The sequence below is a fragment of the Melospiza georgiana genome, chromosome 4 (genome assembly GCF_028018845.1).
Source record: "Melospiza georgiana isolate bMelGeo1 chromosome 4, bMelGeo1.pri, whole genome shotgun sequence".
NCBI lineage: Eukaryota > Metazoa > Chordata > Aves > Passeriformes > Passerellidae > Melospiza > Melospiza georgiana.
In genome coordinates, this window is record NC_080433.1 from 3,135,228 (window position 1) to 3,156,634 (window position 21,407).

The 21,407-nt window shown below is 45.8% G+C and overlaps 2 non-coding genes across 2 annotated transcripts; one reads left to right on the plus strand and one right to left on the minus strand.

Annotated features, from left to right (window-relative positions):
* Positions 1–8,054: 8,054 nt before the first annotated feature.
* On the minus strand, positions 8,055–8,169 carry LOC131083262 (U5 spliceosomal RNA). The gene has a single exon (XR_009114413.1). It is a non-coding gene; the product is annotated as a U5 spliceosomal RNA (small nuclear RNA).
* Positions 8,170–10,299: 2,130 nt separating this feature from the next.
* On the plus strand, positions 10,300–10,414 carry LOC131083263 (U5 spliceosomal RNA). The gene has a single exon (XR_009114414.1). It is a non-coding gene; the product is annotated as a U5 spliceosomal RNA (small nuclear RNA).
* The last annotated feature ends 10,993 nt before the right edge of the window (positions 10,415–21,407 follow it).

A 21,407-nucleotide genomic window follows, 5' to 3' on the forward strand; every position in this document is an offset into this window, starting at 1 on the left:
GTGTTTGGTTTTGGTTTTTTTGTTTGTACTATTGCATTTGTATTTTAATTTTCTTAGTAAAGAACTGTTATTCCTACTCTCATATATTTACCTGAGAGCCTCTTAGTTTCAAAATTATTATAATTCAGAGAGAAAGTGTTTACATTTTCCATTTCACAAGAGGCTCCTACCTTTCTTTTCAAACCAAAACTATCCAAACCACTCAGCTCTGAATGCAGCACACATCCCACAGATAAAGGCAGAGCCATCTCTTGTGCCAGGGCTACCTGCCTGTGCCCAAGGAGCTGGAGAAGCAAACAGCACAGGAGTGTTGTTATCCTAGCGTGATGTTATGATGCTTGTATCCCCATTCGTGTGTTTTGTTTCTGCTTGGATATTGTGTTCTGTGCCTTCAAGACTGACACTGAAGAGTGAAAGTTTTGTTTTGTTTTTGCTATCAGCCGCTCCCCCACGGCTGGCGGGACACGGAGACAGGGCAGTGCATGGTGCTGCTTTTGCTTTTTGCTGGGCTTTTTGCTTTGCTCTTGCTCTTTGCTTCTGCTTATTAGTTAGTTTAGCTAAGCAGTCTGAATTTTTCCCTGGACTGTTTCTCCTTTCCCTTTTTTGGATCTACTTGAGCCTGTTCTGGACTGGAGCCTGGCAAACACCGAGAGTTTGTACCCTGTGGCCTACTGGGGCCTACTCTGGGCAGCAGCTGCCCCAGCACCGGAGGGATTGATAACAGAGTGACCACCCCCAAGAGAGACTTTCTGAATTTGTCATCCTTTTCAGAGCAGTGAAAGAGTGTTGTCACCCGGTATTGTTCATTCTGTGTGCTGTGCCTGTTAAATAAACAGGTTCTTTCCACTTCTCTCCAAGGACTCCTTCCCAAACCGGTTGTGGGGAGGGGCTGCGTGGGTTTGCTTTCTGGAGGGGCCCCTTTTGGAGGTTTTCTCCCAAATTTGCGCTAAACCAGGACAGTTGTCTCTGCAGGGGTGTGCTGGCTGCAGAGCCTGGCCAGCAGCATGGAAAGGTGAGCAGGAGCCCCAAGGGGGCCATAACTCAGGTGTGCTGGTGCTGATGAGGTGACAGAAATCCTCTGCTGGTGCCCTGAGAGGTAGTAAGGATGAGGGATGATGTGGGAGGCTCGCACAGGGACGTCACACTGCTGAGTGATTCTGTGACTAAAGAGCAGCTGAAATTCAGGGGAAATAAGTGCAGGGTGGTGCTCGCGGGGAAAAGAAAGCAATCCTAACTTTACCTACAGTGATGAGCTCTGAATGGGCTATTACTTACTCAGGAATGAGTTGGTGTTTATAATGAGCAGTTCTATGAACATGTCACCTCCGTGCTCAATGGCGGTGACAAAAAGCAAATTGAATGTTAAGAATTAATAGCAAAGGAATGGAGATCAAAATAGAAGCCATTATTACACCCCTGTGTAAATTCAGCGCGTGTCTGCCTCGGGAATGTTTTGAGCAGCTCTGCTGTTCCACCCACAGAAAGGATGCAGCAGAACTGGGAGAGATGTGTAGAAGGGCAATAGAGTGATCAAAGGTACAGAACAATGAAGTACTCCAGGAATATTTCATCTGAATAAGAGATGACAGCAGCAGAGTATGATAATAGTCTATCAGATTATGAGTGGCATGAAGAGGATGAAAGAGAGCAACTATTGTTTTTTGTTCCTTTGAAAAGACAAAAAAAAAAAAGGGTGCCTGAGATGATAGCAGGTCAGAACAAAGGACTTGCTTCACACAAGGTGAAGGTAATCAAGAGATAATCCCCCCTTGCCTAGGTATACTGCAAATGCTGGAAGTTTACTCAATCGAAAAATGTTAAAACAACTTAATGGGGAAATATTCATGGGATTCATAGTAAATACAAAGATACTTCAGGTATACTTATGATTTTTTTCTCTAGAGGATAGAAAAATATCTGTATTATCTAGTGTTTCACCTTATACTGGGTTGAGTAGACCCAGAGTGTGGGTGATGTTATCAGTGCTTGATTTCCTGTCTCCTCCAGAGGATCTGTTCCCCTGGAAGATTTATGGGGCAATCACCATGCCAGCAATAGTTCAAAAAATGTGTAGATGTGGTGCTTAGGGACCTGGTTTAGTGATGGACTTGGTAATAATGGGTTAGACTCAATTATCTTAGAGGTATTTTACAACCCCAACTATTCTATTAATAAATGGTGAAGGACTTGGGACTTTATCCTGGCTTTTCAGGAGGGCAGCTCTCTGTAATCTTTTCTGGATCAGCTTCAAGGCTCCTGAAGAAGTTTTTCCACACTAATTTTTCACATTTCCTGAATTCTGTTATGCAGGATTTGAAGACCTTGAAATTTTCTCAGGTTATTGCAGTTTGGAGGACAAACCAAACCTCACTGCTCTGTGGTTGTATTATGAAGCTGATATTGCCTCTCTGAATTAGGGGCAGATCAGAAGAGGAAAAGGATTTAACTCTATTAAAGAATATTTTCTGTGCCAGAATTCAATTCTGCAGGACCATGTAAGGCCCCAGAAGCAGAATCACAGTGCAAAGGGAATGAGATCTGCTGTCATTCCTGTATGACCTTGTCCATGGCACAGCACCTCCTTCATCATTCACACCTTCTCTTCTCTTCTCTTCTCTTCTCTTCTCTTCTCTTCTCTTCTCTTCTCTTCTCTTCTCTTCTCTTCTCTTCTCTTCTCTTCTCTTCTCTTCTCTTCTCTTCTCTTCTCTTCTCTTCTCTTCTCTTCTCTTCTCTTCTCTTCTCTTCCTCTTCTTTTCCTTCCCCTTCCCCTTCCATGGAAAGAAACCCTCACTCTACAATGGAATATTAGTGAGCTAATCTAAGGGAATTTAGGCAGGCAGGTGATTCAGAAATATTTCTCTGTCGTCCAGCAGCAGAAACAATCAGTGGGACCCTTGACTGCTATGGACAGAGCTGGATATTTTCACTGGTGAGGCACGAGAGAGTTTGAAGAAGGCAAATCCCTTCTGAAAGAGTAGAAATGGCAGAGTTCAGGTTATGAAGTTCAACCAGGTCATGGAACGACTGTGGACAGGTGTTTTACAGCCCTACACGTGCCCTGCCTTGTCCCCTCCCTCTCCATCCCTCATGAAGGCTTAGCTGAGGTACAGAATAATTTTTATGATGGATTCACCTTGTCCATTTACAAGCCAAGGTGCGCTGATATCTTCAGCCCTGGAGAAGTGATGAAGGGCCACACACACACTTGAGAGCCTGCAGCACCCAGGCTGGTGCCAGAATCATCTTGGGAACCCGTGGGCTGGGTGTGGAGGCAGAACAGATGGTTGTCAGTGCTGTGTTTAGAAACATGGGACAAGGAGGTGGAGCAGCAGTCAACAGTTTGAGGTCATGCATCCAGTGGAGATTCAATCCCTGTGTCCTGCATGACATCCCCTAAAACTCTTTCCTTCTCACAGCCCCTGGTTGGAGAGCTGTTGCAGACATCTTTTCATGGAAATCCCTTCTTTAGGATTTTTTTCCCCCGAGAAGCTGAGAAGCCTCAGGAACAAAATGTAAACAATGATTATCTGCTGCTGTGGAATGCAACAGGTGCATCTGTGATTGGCTCATCTTGGATGTTTGTAATTAATGGCCAATCACAGTCAGCTGGCTCGGACAGAGAGCTGAGACACAAACCTTTGTTATCATTCTTTCTCTTTCTATTCTTAGCTTAGCTAGCCTTCTGAGATGAAACCTTTTCTTCTATTCTTTTAGTATAGTTGTAATGTAATATATATCATAAAATAATAAATCAGTCTTCTGAAACATGGAGTCAGATCCTCATCTCTTCCCTCAACCTGAGACCCCTATGAACACCATCACAGAGAGCAGCACGAGCAGCACCCAAACTGGGCAGGACTTGGGAATTTGGAAGTGATAGCCCACAGTGGACAGGTGGAGCAGTCACACAGAGTCATCATCTTTGGGGAAAATAACTCTGCCCAAAGGGATTGGGATGAGTCAGGCTAAGGATGCTGTAATTGAATAAAAATACTTGTGCTTTTCTGCATTTCAGCTAATCCACATTAGCAGTTCACTCAGATTTCATTCCTTCTGACAAGAAGAGCACAGAATCGAGGGATTTTAGGGCAAAAAAACGCACCAGATACATTTTTAACAAAAGATTATTTAAGTGAAATGTGCTGGCCACCTTTCCCCTCTCCTCCAGTCAGACTGACCTTCCCCCAATCTGGCTTTAGAGAAGAATTTATCTAGGGAGTGAATATGCAGCAGGTTGCCCTTCCCTGGCCATATCTCTGTCTCCAAGCACACAGCAGGCTGAGGTCAGCACAGGGAGCTGAATTTTCATCAGGAACAGATCCTTTTATTGTGGTTTGCAGTTCTGGACACAGAGATCAGGAAGGAGATCAGGTTGCCTGCTCTTACCTTTATCAGGACTTTCTTTCAGCAGGTGACATCATCTTATTGATAAAGGTCAGCTCCTTTCTGAGTCATTGAATATTAGAGATGGCTGGAGGCAGGGGGAGGCAGTGATTTGATGTGACAGGGCAGGAGGGAGCACACCAGCAGTGCAGCAGGACACAGGCTGCAGGAAAGGACCATGCCATGATCCATTGTGACAAGGGGAGAGCTGTGGATGGATGGTCCAGCAGCCTAGAGTGACCCAGCAAGGGCAGGATGGAGAGATGCAAAAACCTCCATGGTGTGTGTGCAAATGGGACAAATCCAGAGAGGTAAAAACCCCCTTGGTGTGTGTGCAAATGGGACAAATCCAGAGAGGCAAAAACCCCCTTGGTGTGTGTGCAAATGGGACAAAACCAGAGAGGCAAAAAGCCCCATGGTGTGTGTGCAAATGGGACAAATCCAGAGAGGTAAAAACCCCCTTGGTGTGTGTGCAAATGGGACAAATCCAGAGAGGCAAAACCTCTCAAAAACCGCCCATGGTGTGTGTGCAAATGGGACAAATCCAGGGAGGCAAAACCTCTCAAAAACCGCCCATGGTGTGTGTGCAAATGGGACAAATCCAGGGAGGCAAAACCTCTCAGAAACCCCCTTGGTGTGTGTGCAAATGGGACAAATCCAGAGTGACCTTCCTTAGCTGAGGATGGGAGCAGTTTTATTCTGTGAGATCTGACATCATGAGCCATGTCCTTTTCCTAAAGCTCATCTCATTCCACTCCTGCCATGGGTAGGGACACCTTCAACCATCCCCTTCCAGGTATCCAGGAACAGCCACAGCTTCTCTGGGCAGCCTGTGCCAGGGCCTCACCTCCCTAACAGGGGAGCATTTCTTCCTGACATCTCATCTAAACCTACTTTATTTCAGTTTAAAGCCATTAATTCTTTGTTTTAAGATCCAGAGCACAGCTGTCCAGGCTGGACCCAGGATGTGGATCCAGCAGAGCAGGGGAGAAGCAGCAGCAAGCAGGGACTCTGCTCTGTGCAAAAGAGCCTGTGATATCCATCACTTGCCATGTGCTGCTTGACTAACCTGAACATGCATTTAAAGACATCAGGTTTGCTCCCAGGAGATTTCTCCTTCCTCCAAAGGGCTGTTTCTCATGCATTCAGCATCCAAGCATCTTGAGGAAAGGGCTCTCTGTTCCTGCAGGCTCAGGAAGGCAGGGACAGCTGGTAGCTGTTTCCTCCCAGCCCTCTTCCTTTCCCATCCTGTGAAATTTCACACCAGCTGTGGTCACCTGTTTGATTCCTCTTTGAGTGCCTGCCTTCCTCCACAAATTAATTTTGATTATTGTCTTGCCCGGCAGGGAGGGAACTCTTATTGGTGTGAGCCTGCAGAACTCACTCTCTTTATACTTTTCTCTTTTTCCCCTGCACTGAGGCTAATTTTGTGGTTCTCTGCCTTGCCCAAAACCAACCCTCAGACCCAGTTCTGAAGTGTCATCTCCATTACATCACAGCTGCCTGCAGACAGGGCCTGTGGCTCACAATCCACTCGGTTACTTGTGATTAAAAGTGATTGCAAACCCCATCCTGGCTGCTGAGCCTGGGAACTGGGAATGTCTTCATCATTTCTGACAGCAGATCTTGAGGCCTTGGATGAGCCTGGCAGGACAAGATCTTCACAGGCCGCTGGGAGTGGGAGAAGAATATGGATCTGTGAGAAAAACATGGGCTTTCTGTGAGAAAGACAGGGCTGAAGATACCAGACTTTTTTAGGGAAAAAATAAGATACAGGAGGGCCCAGGTTAGAATCCCCCAAGCTGAAATTTGGGAAATGAAGGGGCGAAAATAAAGCTCAGCTGTTTGGACTGCCAGGATCATCCTTAGGAATAGGTGATGGAGGAAATGATGCAGCAGAGAAAAGCAGATCCCTGCCCAAGCCTTCACTCAGTTTGGGGCATCAGAAACTCATGGAATCAGTGTGGATGTTCCTGGAAAAACAAAAAACAACTGTTGTGCTTCTTCCCAACAGCAGCAACAGCACATCCCAGTCTCAGGACTCTCCTGCACTTCTGCCTCTGCTGCTGCTCCATCCTGTTCCCTTTGTACAGCTGCAGCCAGGCATCCCCTGCTGGGTCAGAGCAGGGCTGCAAAATTAAATTTTGCAGAGTGATGGAGCCTTAAATGTGCTCAGAGGGCTTGGATCTTGCTCCAGACTGAGCTGCACCACCTTTCTGCTAACCTGAATTTTGACTTGATTTCAGAGATTTATATACCTGGAATTAACTATGGACTTTACATTTATATATAATAAATATATTTTTAAAAATAATAAATAAAATATTGTAAAATATCATAAATATTACATATCTTTATATCATAACCCACTTGTTTTTTCCCACCTGGAATTAGCTATGGACTTGACATTTAGTATATAATAAATCTATTTTTAATCAATTAATACAATATTGTAAAATATTATAAATATTACATATATTTATATCATAACCCATTTATTTTTCCCCACCTGGAATTAACTATGGGCTTTACATTTATTATATAATAAATGAAATGTTTTAAATTAATAAATAAAATCTTGTGAAATATCATAAATGCTACATATCTTTATATCATAACCCACTTGTTTTTCCCCACCTGGAATTAATTATGAACTTTATATTTATTATACAAGAAATGTAATGTTTTAAATTAATCAATAAAATCTTGTGAAATATCATAAATGTTACATATCTTTATACAATAACTCACTTGTTTTTCCCACTTGCTCTTGTTTGGGATCCAGCGCTTTGTGTTGAACCACAGCCTGATTTCCAGAGTTTGTTCTGAGGTGACAGAAAATCCACCAGATTGCTCGGGACCTTTTCCCAGCATGTTAAATCCTCTCCCTAACTCACCTCAGTCTTTACCTCCTCCAGCCTGATCTGAGCAATGTTTTCTCTCATTTCCTCTGAAACTCCCCTGCAGAATCAGCCAAACATCACCACAAGGAGGTGCCTCTCCAGTGTCACCCCCAGGAACTGAATGGGGTAATTCTGACACATTTCCCACTCAGAGCTTGTCCTCCAGACTTCTGGGTCACTTTTGCTGCTCTCTCCAAGCCCTGGGTGCTCCCTCGTAGGCACAGACATCAGAGCAGGGTGTCCCCCCTTCTGCCATGCCCAGATGAGAAATGACTCTCCTCATCTCGCTCACCACGTCCCATTCTGCATCCAGGGGCTGAGTCAGCCCTGCTCAGGGATCTCAGGCATTGCTCTGAGGTTTTTTCTCAAATCATTGAGCTGGAGGTGCTGCCCTCCAGCACAGATTCTCCCCCTCGTGCCCATGCTCCAAGAGATATTTTTTTTTAATTAAAACAAACCTTTGTACAGAGTGTGTGCCCAGTAAGACTGCCTCAGCAATTCTTTTCTTCTAGATCAAAACTTGCTTTCATTTTTATTCCTTCTTCAGATCCTACATTCAAAAATCTTTCTGCTAAGCACAATTATCTGTGAGACCTTCTTGTCAAACTTTCATCCTTCCCAACAGTGGAGGATCCTGAACCCAAACAACTCATTCCTTCAGTTTGAACAGTCTGGGTTAGTACCAAATACATTTTAGCCCCCTCTCCGCAACAGTTTCTACTAGAATATTCACTATAACAACTCTTTTTTTTTAACCAATAAAAGTGCGGCTCTGACAAAGCAGAGCCACCAAAAATTCCCAGTCACTCCTGACTGTTCCTCTCCACGGAAATCTTTAGTAAAAGGCGAAAGATTTATTCGCTCTGAAGAGAAACCAGAGTTTGCCCTCCCAGCCCTGCCCGGGCCCTGCCCTGCATGGAGGTTCCTCTGCAGGACACGGTCACCTGTCCCACCCCCAGTTTCACCCTGTGCTGTCCCCAGACGGGTCCCCTGGCAGGGTCACAGCCCAGTCCCGTGTCCCCACCCAAGTTTTCCCACGGCAAAAGTGGGAATTTGGGGCAGAGCTGTGCTGCTGGCCCGCAGTGCACCCTGGGTATGCAAATTGGCTGAATGCTGATGAGGCACAGGTAATGAGCTCTAGGGGAACATGAGACAAGCGCCCTTTGTCAGCTGCACAGAGCCTGGGCTGGCTCAGCTCCGCTCCTGTTCCAACCAACACAGAATGCCAGCAGGGGCTGCGTGGGAAGGGACCTTAAATGCCACCCAGTGCCACCCGTGCCATGGCAGGGACACCTGCCACTGGGCCAGGGGGCTCCAAGCCCTCTCCAGCCTGGCCTGGGACACTGCCAGGGATCCAGGGGCAGCCACAGCTGCTCTGGGCACCCTGTGCCAGGGCATCACCACCCTCACAATAAAGAATTTCTGTGCAATATCCCACCTAAATCTCCCAGGTTTACTTTAAATCCATTTTTCTTCCTACTATCAGTAGCTGCTGGGGTAAGGTCACACACCTCCTTCTCCATCAGCCCCTTTGAGCCCTGGCAGGGGCTCTGAGCTCTCCCTGGAGCCTCCTCCTGTCCAGGTGAGCACCCCCAGCTCCAGAGCAGAGGGGCTGCAGCCCTTGGAGCATCTCTGGACCCTCCTCTTGAACCACTGCAATGAGTCCAGGGAGGAGTGTGAGAGCCTGAATGAGGGATGTGGGACTCCAGGGGCTCTCCAAAATGCAGTTTATTGTATCCAAAATGCAGTTTATTGTATCCAAAACGCAGTTTATTGTATTCAAAATGCAGTTTATTGTATCCAAGATGTCACAGCAGCCCAGGGTGGTGGGTGACAGAGCTGTGCCCACAGCTGTCAGCTCCAGCTGCAGGCAGGCCTGGACACCCTTTGGTTTTGGTTACAATGCATTACAGACTTTTCTTTGTTGAGCAACTTCATGCAGTAGAACTTATCTATACTTTGACTTTTATCTGCAACCTATCATACCTCCTATAATTACCATATTCATGTTACTGTTCACCAATCACTAAAAGTTAGTGCATTAAACTTGAAACAAGAAGTTGTTTTGTTTTTCACTTTTCTTGCAGTGGAACATTCTGAGACCTTTTTTCTACTTGCCACATCAGTAGGCTTGTTTGCCTGTGCTCTCTTTGTGCTTGGTAAAAACATCTTCTTGTTTGGGGTGGGTTTATCCTTTGCTCTAAGTCATAAAAATCCTTCTAACTAACACACCCTTTGCCTCCTTGGTTATCCTTCTGAGTCAGCCCAGCTCAGGGATTTCAGGCGTTGCTCTGAGACTTTTTCTCAAATCATTGAGCTGGAGTTGCTGCCTTCCAGCACAGATTCTCCCCCTCCTGCCCACGCTCTAGGAGATTTTTTTTAATAAAACAAACCTTTGCAGAGAGTCTTTGCCCTGGGACCATCGAACTCAAGGCATGGGGCTGATGTGCCCCTGCCAGCAGCCCAGTCACAAAGATTGTCACCAGATACACCCAAAAGAGTCCCATTTCCTGCATCAGCAGGGGCTCTCAGGATGTCCCTGGTTTCCTGGCAGTGTCCCAGGCCAGGCTGGACAGGGCTTGGAGCCCCCTGGCACAGTGGGAGGTGTCCCTGCCATGGCACGAGTGGCACTGGGTGGCATTTAAGGTCCCTTCCCACGCAGCCCCTGCTGGCATTCTGTGTTGGTTGGAACAGGAGCGGAGCTGAGCCAGCCCAGGCTCTGTGCAGCTGACAAAGGGCGCTTGTCTCATGTTCCCCTAGAGCTCATTACCTGTGCCTCATTAGCATTCAGCCAATTTGCATACCCAGGGTGCACTGCGGGCCAGCAGCACAGCTCTGCTCCAAATTCCCACTTTTGCCGCGGGAAACTTGGGTGGGGACACGGGACTGGGCTGTGACCCTGCCAGGGGACCCGTCTGGGGACAGCACAGGGTGAAACTGGGGGTGGGACAGGTGACCGTGTCCTGCAGAGGAACCTCCATGCAGGGCAGGGCCCGGGCAGGGCTGGGAGGGCATCCTCTGGTTTCTCTTCAGAGCGAATAAATCTTTCGCCTTTTACTAAAGATTTCCGTGGAGAGGAACAGTCAGGAGTGACTGGGAATTTTTGGTGGCTCTGCTTTGTCAGAGCTGCACTTTTATTGGTTAAAAAATAGAATGAATCGTGGGAAGTGTTGTAGAGAGGGGTTAGAATGGGTTGGGTAATACCTGAGCAGCTGTGGCTGCCCCTGGATCCCTGGAAGTGCCCAAGGCCAGGCTGGATGGGGCTTGGAGCACCCTGGGACAGTGGAAATTGTCCTTTCTCATGTCAGGGGGTGGAACTGGATGATCTTTAATGTGATTTCCAACCCAAACCATTCTTTGTCTCTGTTCTTGCCTCTGAAGCAGCCCCTGTTCCAAGGGGAAGAAATAGCTCCTCCTAAAGGGATGTACATCCAAAATTATAGGTAAGATTTTCCAGGTTAAGGCTGTGTATTTACCAAAGTGGCACCTTTATCTTGAATTCAGTATGCCAACTCTTTGGGACTGTTTTCACCATAAATAATTTTTAAGGTTAGAAAAGGAAGACTTTAGACCATTCACACCCCTCTCCTTCAAGAAATGAGTTTCCTGCCTTTATTTTTTGCATGCCTTCATTTCCTGCCTTCATTTCCCCTGCTTTTGAAAGGAGCAGAATTTTCTGTTTGCTCAAGTGAAACCCAGGGTGACAAATATTCCCTCCCAGAAAACCCCTCCATGTCTGGGTGAAGTGTGGCATCTGTCTGAGAGCACAGGGAAATGTTTTCATGTGTTCAGAGCAGCAATATTCTGAATTTATTTGGAATAATAAAGGGAAATGTCCCAGGTGGGAACTGTCCAGGGCACACTGCACACCCTGGATGAGATGCCTGGCTTGCAAGGTCCTGGCTTGAAGTGTTTTGCTGCCAACAAATCATTGCTGGCATCTTGGCAGTGCTGTAAACACCACAGACATCCCATATTTTCCTTTGGCTCCTGCCCCAGAAGCCCCTCTTGTCATCATCTCTTGGTCATTCTGCACAGACACAATTTGGATGCATTTGTGGCTGTGGTTGTGGTCACCTTGCTGTTCTGGAGGCCCTAAAATCCCCTTGAAGACTGCATGGACATCCCTGGTGAGTGGAAAAGGCTGGAGGGAAAGATGCTTGAGTTTACAGGCCGTTAAAAATGAAAATAAAATGTGTTGCATGGGATCTGTGGGCGGTGGATGATTGTTCTCTGCAAAGGCAGAGTTTGGAGGGAGAGAACATTCCCACATCTGCTGTGGGACCTGCAAACTGTCCCTCCATGGCACAGAGTCAGAGCCACTCATCCCTCACATGAGTGGGATGAGGTGGAACAAAATTTGAGGCGAATTTGCATCACCAGGCTCACATTTTCCCTACAGCTTTTTATGCTTTAGGCTTCCAAACCCAGCCTGGCTACCCAAAGCAGACTCCTGCTTTTAAACAGCACTGAAATTAAGGGACAGAGTTTCCCCCACAGGAGGCCTGGGATGCTCAGTGTCAGTGCCCAGCCAGAATTAACATGCAACCTGCAACCAAGAGGCTGCCAGGGACAAACAGCAGCTTTGAAGGTCACCTCTCCTTCAAGTAAATAAGTAAACAGTAAATAAGAAGTCAGGCAGCAATGAATAAACCAGAGACATTCCACTGGCTTGGACTTGATTTTTTTTTTTTTTTTTAGTTTTTTCCCTGCTCTTTTCACTTTCACATCCTCAAAGGTTGGTGCTAACAGGAGACCCCTCTTATTGCTCAAGCCCACTGCAGCACCCTGGCCTGTCCCAGAGGCCCTGAGACCAGCCCAGAGCCCAACTGGGAGCACAAATCCACAAATCCTGTCATCCCCACAGCTGATGTCAGTCCTTCTGTCAGTCCCAGCCCATGGCAGGTGGGAGGATGCTCTGCAAATACTGGGTTTGCCTCTTGGACCACTGTAGTAGATGACTGACCCCCATCCAGAGAATAATGTGCTCTGAATCCATGATTCAGGAATGCTGAACAAACTCTTTATTAAATTACACCACATTACACTAATACTATACTAAATTAAATACTAAAGTATATTTGTGGAATTCACATTCCCTGAACCTGAGAGAAGCAGAGAAAAGAATGATCAAAACAATTCTTACCTCATTTGCTGCTCCTGTGTTGTTCACAAGTGGTATGCATTGTGGAAGATTGTTTACCTGAAGGGAATTGGATTCTGGTGTGAGTGTTTGGATTCACTGACCAATTGAATCCAGGGACAGTCACGAGATTCTGTGCAATTGAGTTGAGTGCTTGGCAGATTCAATTTAGATGTGATGTAATATGGTGTAATATAATATAGAATAATATAGTATAATAAAGAACAATCTAATAATATAATAAAGAATAAATATAATAATATATTATTCTTTATTATACTATATTATTCTTGACTGATTTCTTATTTCTGATAAGATGGAGTCCTCCTCATCGTTCTTCCTGGACATCAGGCAAAAACATCACCTATAAATAGTAAAGAGATACCATATTAAAGATTACTAAAGAGATACTGTGCTAAAAAGATACTCAAGAAAAGCCCATGACTGTCTCCAACCATCACAACACAGCCATTACCCAACTGGCCAATCAATCCAAACAACCCTCACCTTCAGCAAACAATCTCCATTAACACATTCCACATGTGCCAAACAGGAGCAGCAAGTAGAGATAAGAATTGTTTTGTCTTCTCCGAGCTTCTCACTGCCTTCCCCAGGAGAAATCCTGGGAGAGAGGGAATTATAATTACCCCAGGCCACAGTCTTTGCCTTTTTCACCATAATCTCCCTTGCTGAAGGGACGTGGTGGTGCCAGGTGTTTGTTTTCCTGCTCCTCCCTGCTGTGCCTAATGAGATGCTGGCTCTGCAAAGCTCAGAGTTGACTTTTTCCAGCAGTTCCTGCAGCTTGGCCACATGGCCAGGGACGAGACAGTCTGAAATCACACAGGGAGCTGTGCCAGAGCTATTTCTGATTGTGTTGGTGCCACGCTGGACCCATCTGCTGCCTCTGAAGGGCTGCTCACAGAAGTAGTGCAGGAGATGGAGACTTCATTCTTTCTTCTTGATCAGAGAGGCTCACAGCCAAGAGAGGGCTGTGCCTCACCTCTCAGAGAGCCCAGGCTCTTGGGCACCCATCCATGATTAATCAGTAACTTTCCTCTTCCTTCATAATTTTTTTTTTTTTTTTAATTTAAGAGCCACATCCAGTGGCTCTCTGCAGGCAGGACTCTGGGTGAGCTGACAGGACAGTTTCCCAGGGATGCTCTCCATGTGTGGATGCTGCACCGACTGAGCCCAGTGCTGTCCCAAAAGGGACAATGCTCACTCAGGAAAATTTTTGTCATGCTCCAGGTCATAAAACTCATTTCCTGGCACCAGACTTGGAAAACAGCACATTGAGGGCCATGACATTCCTAGCTGCCAACCAGCACAGCCTTAGCAGGACTCAATATTTTGCCCTGCCCACATGCAGCCCAGTAGAAGCCAGTGGTGGATGACAGGGAAGTTTTTTTCCTCTTAAAGAAATGCACTCTCAGAACATGCCCATATTCACAGATCTTGTCCTTTTTGGTCTGCCTGCCACTGACACTTTTGAAACGAGACCAAACCATCCAGCTGAAGTGGTTCAGGACACTCAATCAGCATCTCATATTGCTGCTCTCCACCTCTCCCTTTTCTGCTGGGTAGATTTATATATCTATGAAATGTGGGATCCCATATGCTTTAGGATCCCTGACCAGCAATGTGAAGAAGGGCTCTCATTCCTCAGCAGTGTGAAGAGGAGCTCTCCATATTCTATGGAGAAATTCCATGTTTCCCTGCAGGCTTGCAACCACGGAGTTCACCCTGCAGTGCAAGGAAAAGTAGGATGCCTGTTTAGGGAAAACCCTAGCCTTGAACCCCATATAGCAAAAAACTATAACTTCTAGAAGCAATGAAAAGAGCATCCCCGAGGGAATGAGGGACAGTGGGGACAGGCAACAGAAGTTGTAGACACTCTAGGAATAAACAATTTTTAAATTATTATTATTAAAGAAATACTAGGTTTTTTATTAAAGAAACAAAGATGTTTTCTTCTTTCTGTTGTAGCAGGAAGATGTCTCAATTTCTTCACATCACAATGAACAGGGTGCCCAGAGAAGCTGTGGCTGCCCTGGATCCCTGGAAGTGTCCAAGGCCAGGTTGGATGGGGCTTGGAGCAACCTGGGACGGTGGAGGATGTTCCTGTCCATGGCAGGGAGTTGGAGCTTGGATGATCTTTAAGGTCACACCCAAACCATTCCATGATTCCATGATAACAAACCCTTTTCCCATGGGTTAATACCTGTGATGGCCAATGCTGGGAACAACCAGGCTGACATCTGGGTTAAACATCTGGGTTAAACATCTGCTAACTCCTCACCTCATGGACACACCCATCACCTCAGGCTGATCCACCCCCTCCAAGCAGCTCCTTCCCAGCCCTGCTCTGAGGTGTTCCCACCAGGAACATTGCCACTTCCAGCTTTCCCAGCAGCCCAGGAAGGACAAGGAGGACCCCAACATAAATCAGAACCCACCAAAGCTCTCCCTTCCCTACCTGCAGCTCTGATGGGGTGGCTCCAGGCATGACCCTCCCTACATAGGTGCAGTGCCTGTGTCCCCAAAACTGGCAGGAGTTGTCTCCCAGAAAGTGGAAAGTGGCTGGCAGGAGACCAGGTGATCTTGTCCTGATTTCCTCACTATTGACTCTTCCCCAATTAACATGATAATTGTTACCCTGTGGGCCAGACATGATTAATCAGTAATTTTCCTCTTCCTTCCTTAGTTTTTTTTTTCTCTTTATTTAAGAGCAGCTGGGAAATGTCATTCTATCTCCTCCAGTAGAGTTTGAAAGCTTCTCCATCTGGACAATCAAATTCTTGATGTAAACACAGGGAAAGGAGGAGGAACCAGAAGAATGGGGATCCCCAGGGAGCACCTCCACACCCCTCCTGTCCCTGCCTGAGGTGACTTTCTCCCCTTCTCTCATTGTCCTGGCCCTTAGGAACAGAGCCAGCCACTCCACTGAAGGGGAACTGAGTAAGTGACTGTAAATTAAAATTAACATCCAGCAGCAAGGAGTACAAAGCCATGATTAATGGCCTTTTAATGCTCCACTGTTCCACACTCAGAGCACTTTGTTTTAATGGTGCATGTGGGGCATGGAGGATGAAAAGTGAGTGGATGTGAAACCAGAGCACATCTCAGGAATTCTCACCTTTAAGGAGAGATAATCCCTCTCTCTTTAGCTCAGAATTACACAGCAAAGGCTCATATCCACCTCATCTCATCAAGTGCATCACAACTAAAAATGGAATGGAGCAAAGTCATTAAAAGAAATGTCCTCTAACCAGCACTTACCCAGATAATTGTTTTTCTGCTTTGGGTTTAATTATAATGTGGACCAATTGATTAATTGAGTAAGTTTCTGTAACCTCCTCCACCCTTGCCCTAAGGAAGGCTCCAGTCAGACTTGCTGAATGATAATTATTTGTCTTTCAGCCTGTTTTAAGAGTTACAGCTTCTTTAGGGCCGTGCCCATGGGTAACACTTCCAGCTGTTCATCATTCCATGTGTTGATATGTGCCAATAATTATCCACATCACTTTGCCACAGGAAAACTTGGAAAAGCCACGCGGGCAGCAGTCATTCTTAAACAATCCTCTTCTGTTTTTCTTTTTTTTTCTTTTTTTCTTTTTTTTTAATTATAAACTGCCTCCTAAAAGCATTTTCAAATAACTTCTGTCCAAGAACATGATCACACCACGCTCAAGTTTATCCAGTGTGAGTGCAGCCAGCACCTAATGACACATTGTGATTTGCAGCAGGGATGATCAAGGTCAAACTGGAATGAAAGTGTGATCAAGTGAGATAGTTATTAGTGAGATAGTTATTAGTGAGATAGTTATTAGTGAGTGAGATACTTATTAGTAAGTGAGATACTTATTAATGATCCCCTCAGCTCTTGGAATAGCTACTCCATCTGCTGTTCTGAGATGAGTAGACCTTTCCTCATGATCCAGTTTGGATTACTGTTGGAAAAATGAATCAGGTTCTTCAGGCATTATCTTGACTGTAATATCTCAGATTATTGATTCCCTTGGAGCAGCTTTTCCCCCTGGGGAGGAAAGGGTACGATGAGGAGTTCATGTGGTGATGTCCACACGTAGGTTCCTGCAGCTGCTGAGATGAGCTCCGTCCTTCCACTCAGGCTGACCACTCAACCTTTGGCTTTGGAAATCTGCTTAAAAATCCTCCTGCTCAATAATGCACTGCAAAAGGTCTCTGGTGATACAGGTCCCTGCATCAGGTTCTTCAGGCATTATCTTGACTGTAATAACTCAGATTATTCGTTCCCCTGAAGCAGCTTTTCCCCTTGGGGAGGAAAGGGTTGGATGAGGAGTTCATGTGGTGATGTCCACACGTAGATTCCTGCAGCTGCTGAGATGAGCTCCGTCCTTCCACTCAGGCTGATCACTCAACCTTTGGCTTTGGGAATCTGCTTTAAAACACTCCTGCTCAATAATGCACTGCAAAAAAATCTGGTGCTACAGGTCCCTACATTTCCTTAGGGATAAACTCCTGCTAAAGGAATAATCTGCATCAAAGACAGACTGTTGGAAAGAGAGCAGCAATACAACAGCTTCAGACTTGGCAAGTGGCTCCCTCAGGAAACCAAAGCATTTTGAATTTTTCTGCTCCCCACCACACTGACCCTGCTGAGGTTTCTGGTTTTTATTTTGCAGGAACAAGTACAGGGAGATTTATACCCAGGAATATTGCTTGACACCAGTTGAATGGTGGGTATAATTACGTATAAAAGCTCTCTTGTTGTAGAATTTTTTTTTTTTTTTAATCTGGTTTGTGGGTTAAAAAAAGGAAAACAAAACCAGTCTATTCCACAATCAGACAGAGGAGATGTTTGTTAGTGCTGCTATTGATCAGTAACTATGGCAAAGCTCTAATGTGAGTTTAATACAAGGAGCAACTGAATGATCTCATTGCAGGATTCACGATCCAGAGCAGGATTTGAGCTGCTGATGGTCAAATCTTTGCCCGCCTCTGCTCCCCTTGTAAACATCTCCTGGCAGAAACTCCCTGACAGTCTCTTGGTGCAGCTGGTCGCCCTGGACTCCCAGCTGGTTCCCCTGGGGAGTGCAGAGGTCCAGCTGGTTTTTCTGGAAGAGAGGCTCTTCTGGAGCATCCCACGCCGTTCTGGATGGCAGAATGTGCACAGCACTGCTTCCATCCCAGCTGGGAAAGCTGACAGCACTGGGAACTCTACCAAGCACAGGAATAGCAAACAGGATGCTGTGATGGCTGACAAAGGCAGGGAAATATCCAAAGGAGGCAAATCACCAGCCTGTGTAGCCCATAAACCTGATGGCACCGCAATTTTGGAATTTTGGAGTCAATAGTTCACCACCACAGGCTATCCCCCTACAAAAGCAGAGCACATTTGGGATCTACCTGTGGCCTTTTCAAGGCTAAATGCCCCGACAAACTTTTTAAAAGATTTTGGGTTTTTAGGAGGTTTTGGGTTTCTCCTTGGGAAAACTTTGGCAAAGCAGGAGGACACACATTCCATGAGTGGTGTTATTTTCATGGCAGTGCTGCTGATGGTACCAGGAAGGGTTTGCAAACAGCAGGAACACTTGTTGTAGGGTAAGAGGCTCATCAGTGGTTTGATGAAGTCTGAAAACACAGCCCATGTCCCAACACACTGCTCAGGAATCACTGGCAAGGACTGAGGACAGCTTTTCTCTGCCGTGCTGTTACCAAAGCTTTGGGTTTTTGGAGTAAAATTGTGATTCTCGCCCTTTCTAAGATGGGGAAGGCACCTGTGCCAGCTCACTGCTGCTCTCCCTCCATCTCATCCCATTTATGCTGATACCACTCACTCACATCCACACACAGATGTGATCCTCACAGTTTTCCTTTATAAAAATGGAAAGTATTCCAAAATGGAAGGTATTCCACCTGGGAGGCATGGGATGGATTATACCAGTCTGGCACATCAGATCCTGATGACTGAAAAATGCAGAAGACTCATAAATTTCAGAATTCTCATGCCTGAACCATTCTCCCTGCTGTCTTGGTCAAGATCTCTGGATGTTTTGGAAGAGAGACAACTTGCCAAGTGGAATAATTTGCACTTCAGTGTAAGCTCAATTCATCCTGAGTGCTGCTCTTTCTCTAATTTTCCTGTAAGTGTCAACTTCATCCATGTATTTATGCACAGGAGTGATCTCCCTGACAGCAAATCAGCATAGTTAGAGAGATGGAGAATGCTGAGATCGCGGAATCATGGAATGGTTTGGGTTGGAAAGGACCTTAAAGATCATCTATCTCCAACTCCCTGCTATGGGCAAGGACACCTTCCACTATCCCAGGTTGCTCTAAGCCCCATCCAGCCTGGCCTTGGACACTTCCAGGGATCCAGGGGCAGCCACAGCTGCTCTGGGCACCCTGTGCCAAGGCCTCACCACCCTCACAGGGAAAAAATTCTTCTTAAAAATCCAATCTAACCCCATTCTCTGTCAATCTAAAGCCATTCCGCCCATCCTGCCCATCCTGTCCCCTCTGCTCTTGCCCATCGCCCTCTGCTCTCTCTGTCTCTACAGGAACCACCCAGTCCACCATGGCCCCAACCTTCCCCTGCTGCTCAGACCCTGTTTATCACCTCTGCCTTAACCTCCCTTTTTATTCCAGCCCTCCCCTGCTGACAAGGGGTGTGATGGTGTTCATAGGGGTCCCAGGATGAGGGAAGAGTCAAGGATCTGACTCCATGTTTCAGAAGGCTTGATTTATTATTTTATTATATATATTATATTAAAACTATACTAAAAGAATAGAAGAAAGGATTTCATCAGAAGGCTGGCTAAGAATAGAAAAAGAATGAAAACAAAAGCTTGTGACTGACCAGACAGTCTGGACAGCTGACTGCGATTGGCCATTAGTTAGGAACAATCACATGAGCCCAATCACAGGTCCACCTGTTGCATTCCACAGCAGCAGATAATCATTGTTTACATTTTGTTCCTGAGGCCTCTCAGCTTCTCAGGAGGAAAAATCCTAAGGAAAGGATTTTTCATAAAACGTGTCTGTGACAAAGGGGTCTCTGTGGCTGTCACTTGCCAAGGGATCTCTCCTGCAGATATGATGTGTTACACGCTCCATTCATCAGAGCCAGTGAGAAAATCTGCAAATTGCCTGGCCAGACCCACAGAGGGCCTGACAAAGTGCACTGGAGAGCAGGCTCCATCCCTCCAGTATTCATCTTCCCCTCCTCAGTCAGTCCCTGACTCTCCCCGTCAGCTCTGCGGCTGTCCCAGTGCTCACTCCCTCTCCCACCACTCTGGTTCTTCCCTTATCTACTTTGCTGTGATGACATTCTGAGATTCATGGCTCACTCCCAGCACAGGGACTCAGGACCCAGCAGCAACAGGCAAATAGATCATGTCCTAATGAAGGGAAGGTTCCTCTGAGCCACTGTGGCACCTCTGCCAGCAGTTCTTCACCAGGGCAGCGCTGGGCACAATCCTATCAAAGATATTACAGCCAAGAGTTATTGGAGCATAAGTGGTGGCAATGATCAGCCCCTGACACCAAAAATAATGGGAATATTACTACTCCTAACAAAACAAACCTGTTCACGTGGCAGGCTGGTGAGTGGGCTGAGTTCCCATGGCAACTGTCGGGCGCTGGAGCTTGTAGGAAGAAAGTAAATATTCTGTTTGAAATGGTTCAGATTCCTGCCACAAAGTTCACACAGCATGGAAACATTCATCAGATCCCTTCGTTAGCAGCACAAAATGCCCCCCATCCCCCCTGGCAGCTTCCCAAACTGAATTATCCATGTCTGCTGTGCCTTTGAGGGCTGAAATTCTCACAGAGGTTTTAGGGAAGGGATTCCAGATGTTGGATGCTTTCACTCGAGCTGTCTGCCTGCCTCTCCCCTTCAGTCCTCCTTGCTGCTGGCTCCCAGTTCCCTGCCAAGGTGGGTGCAGGAGCTTCATCAGGATTTCTGCTGCTTGTTTTGGGTATAGTACAGGCAGCCCTGATCCCTCCCTGGGCAGCCCAGTGCTGCACACATCTGTGTTATTGTCACATTTTCTGAAAAATCCTCTTTGCCCAGGATTCTTCTCCTGGGAAGAAGCTGAGAAGCCTCAGAGAAAAATGACAACAATAATTATCTGATTCGCTTCTCCTGTGTTTTGCTGCTTTGGAATGTAGCTTAGACATTGTTTACCAACAGGTGAATATTTAATTAGTTCTATGTAAACTGTTTTAACTTAATGGCCAATCAGGATGAGCTGTGTCAGGACTCTGGAAGGAGTCATGTGTTTTTTATTATTCATTCTTGTGAAGCCTTCTCTCTGTATCCTTCTCTTTCTTTAGTACAGTTTTAGTACAGCATAATATAATGATATGACATGACATGACATAACATAACATAACATAACATAACATAACATAATGTATTATTGATATGAGATATGATATAACATAACATAACATAACATAACATAACATAACATAACATAACATAACATAACATAACATAACATAACGTATTATTGATATGAGATATGATATGATATGATATGATATGATATGATATGATATGATATGATATATGATATGACATAATGTCATAAAATAATAAATCAGCCATCTGAAACCACAGAGTCAGATTAATCTCTTCCCTCATCCTAAAATCCCTCACAAACACCACACATCTGGACTTCAAGACTGGTAGGGGGATAGAATATAAGAAAATAAAGATAGTGTAGAAAGTAATCTTACCCCTCAGGAGACAACAGCATGGAATCCCTGCAATAAGATGACAATAAGGACTAGCTTGGATTTCTCCAGAACTGTGGAATCTGGCCTTAAGGCTGCAAAAGACCTCCAGTGTCATCAAGTCCAATTTGTGACCAAACAACAGCAACTAAACCGCAGCCCTGAGTGCCACATCCAGTCATTAGTGCCACCTCCAGCCATTAAAGTATTATTAAAGTATTGCACAGGGCTGGGGATGGATGATTTGTGCCTTT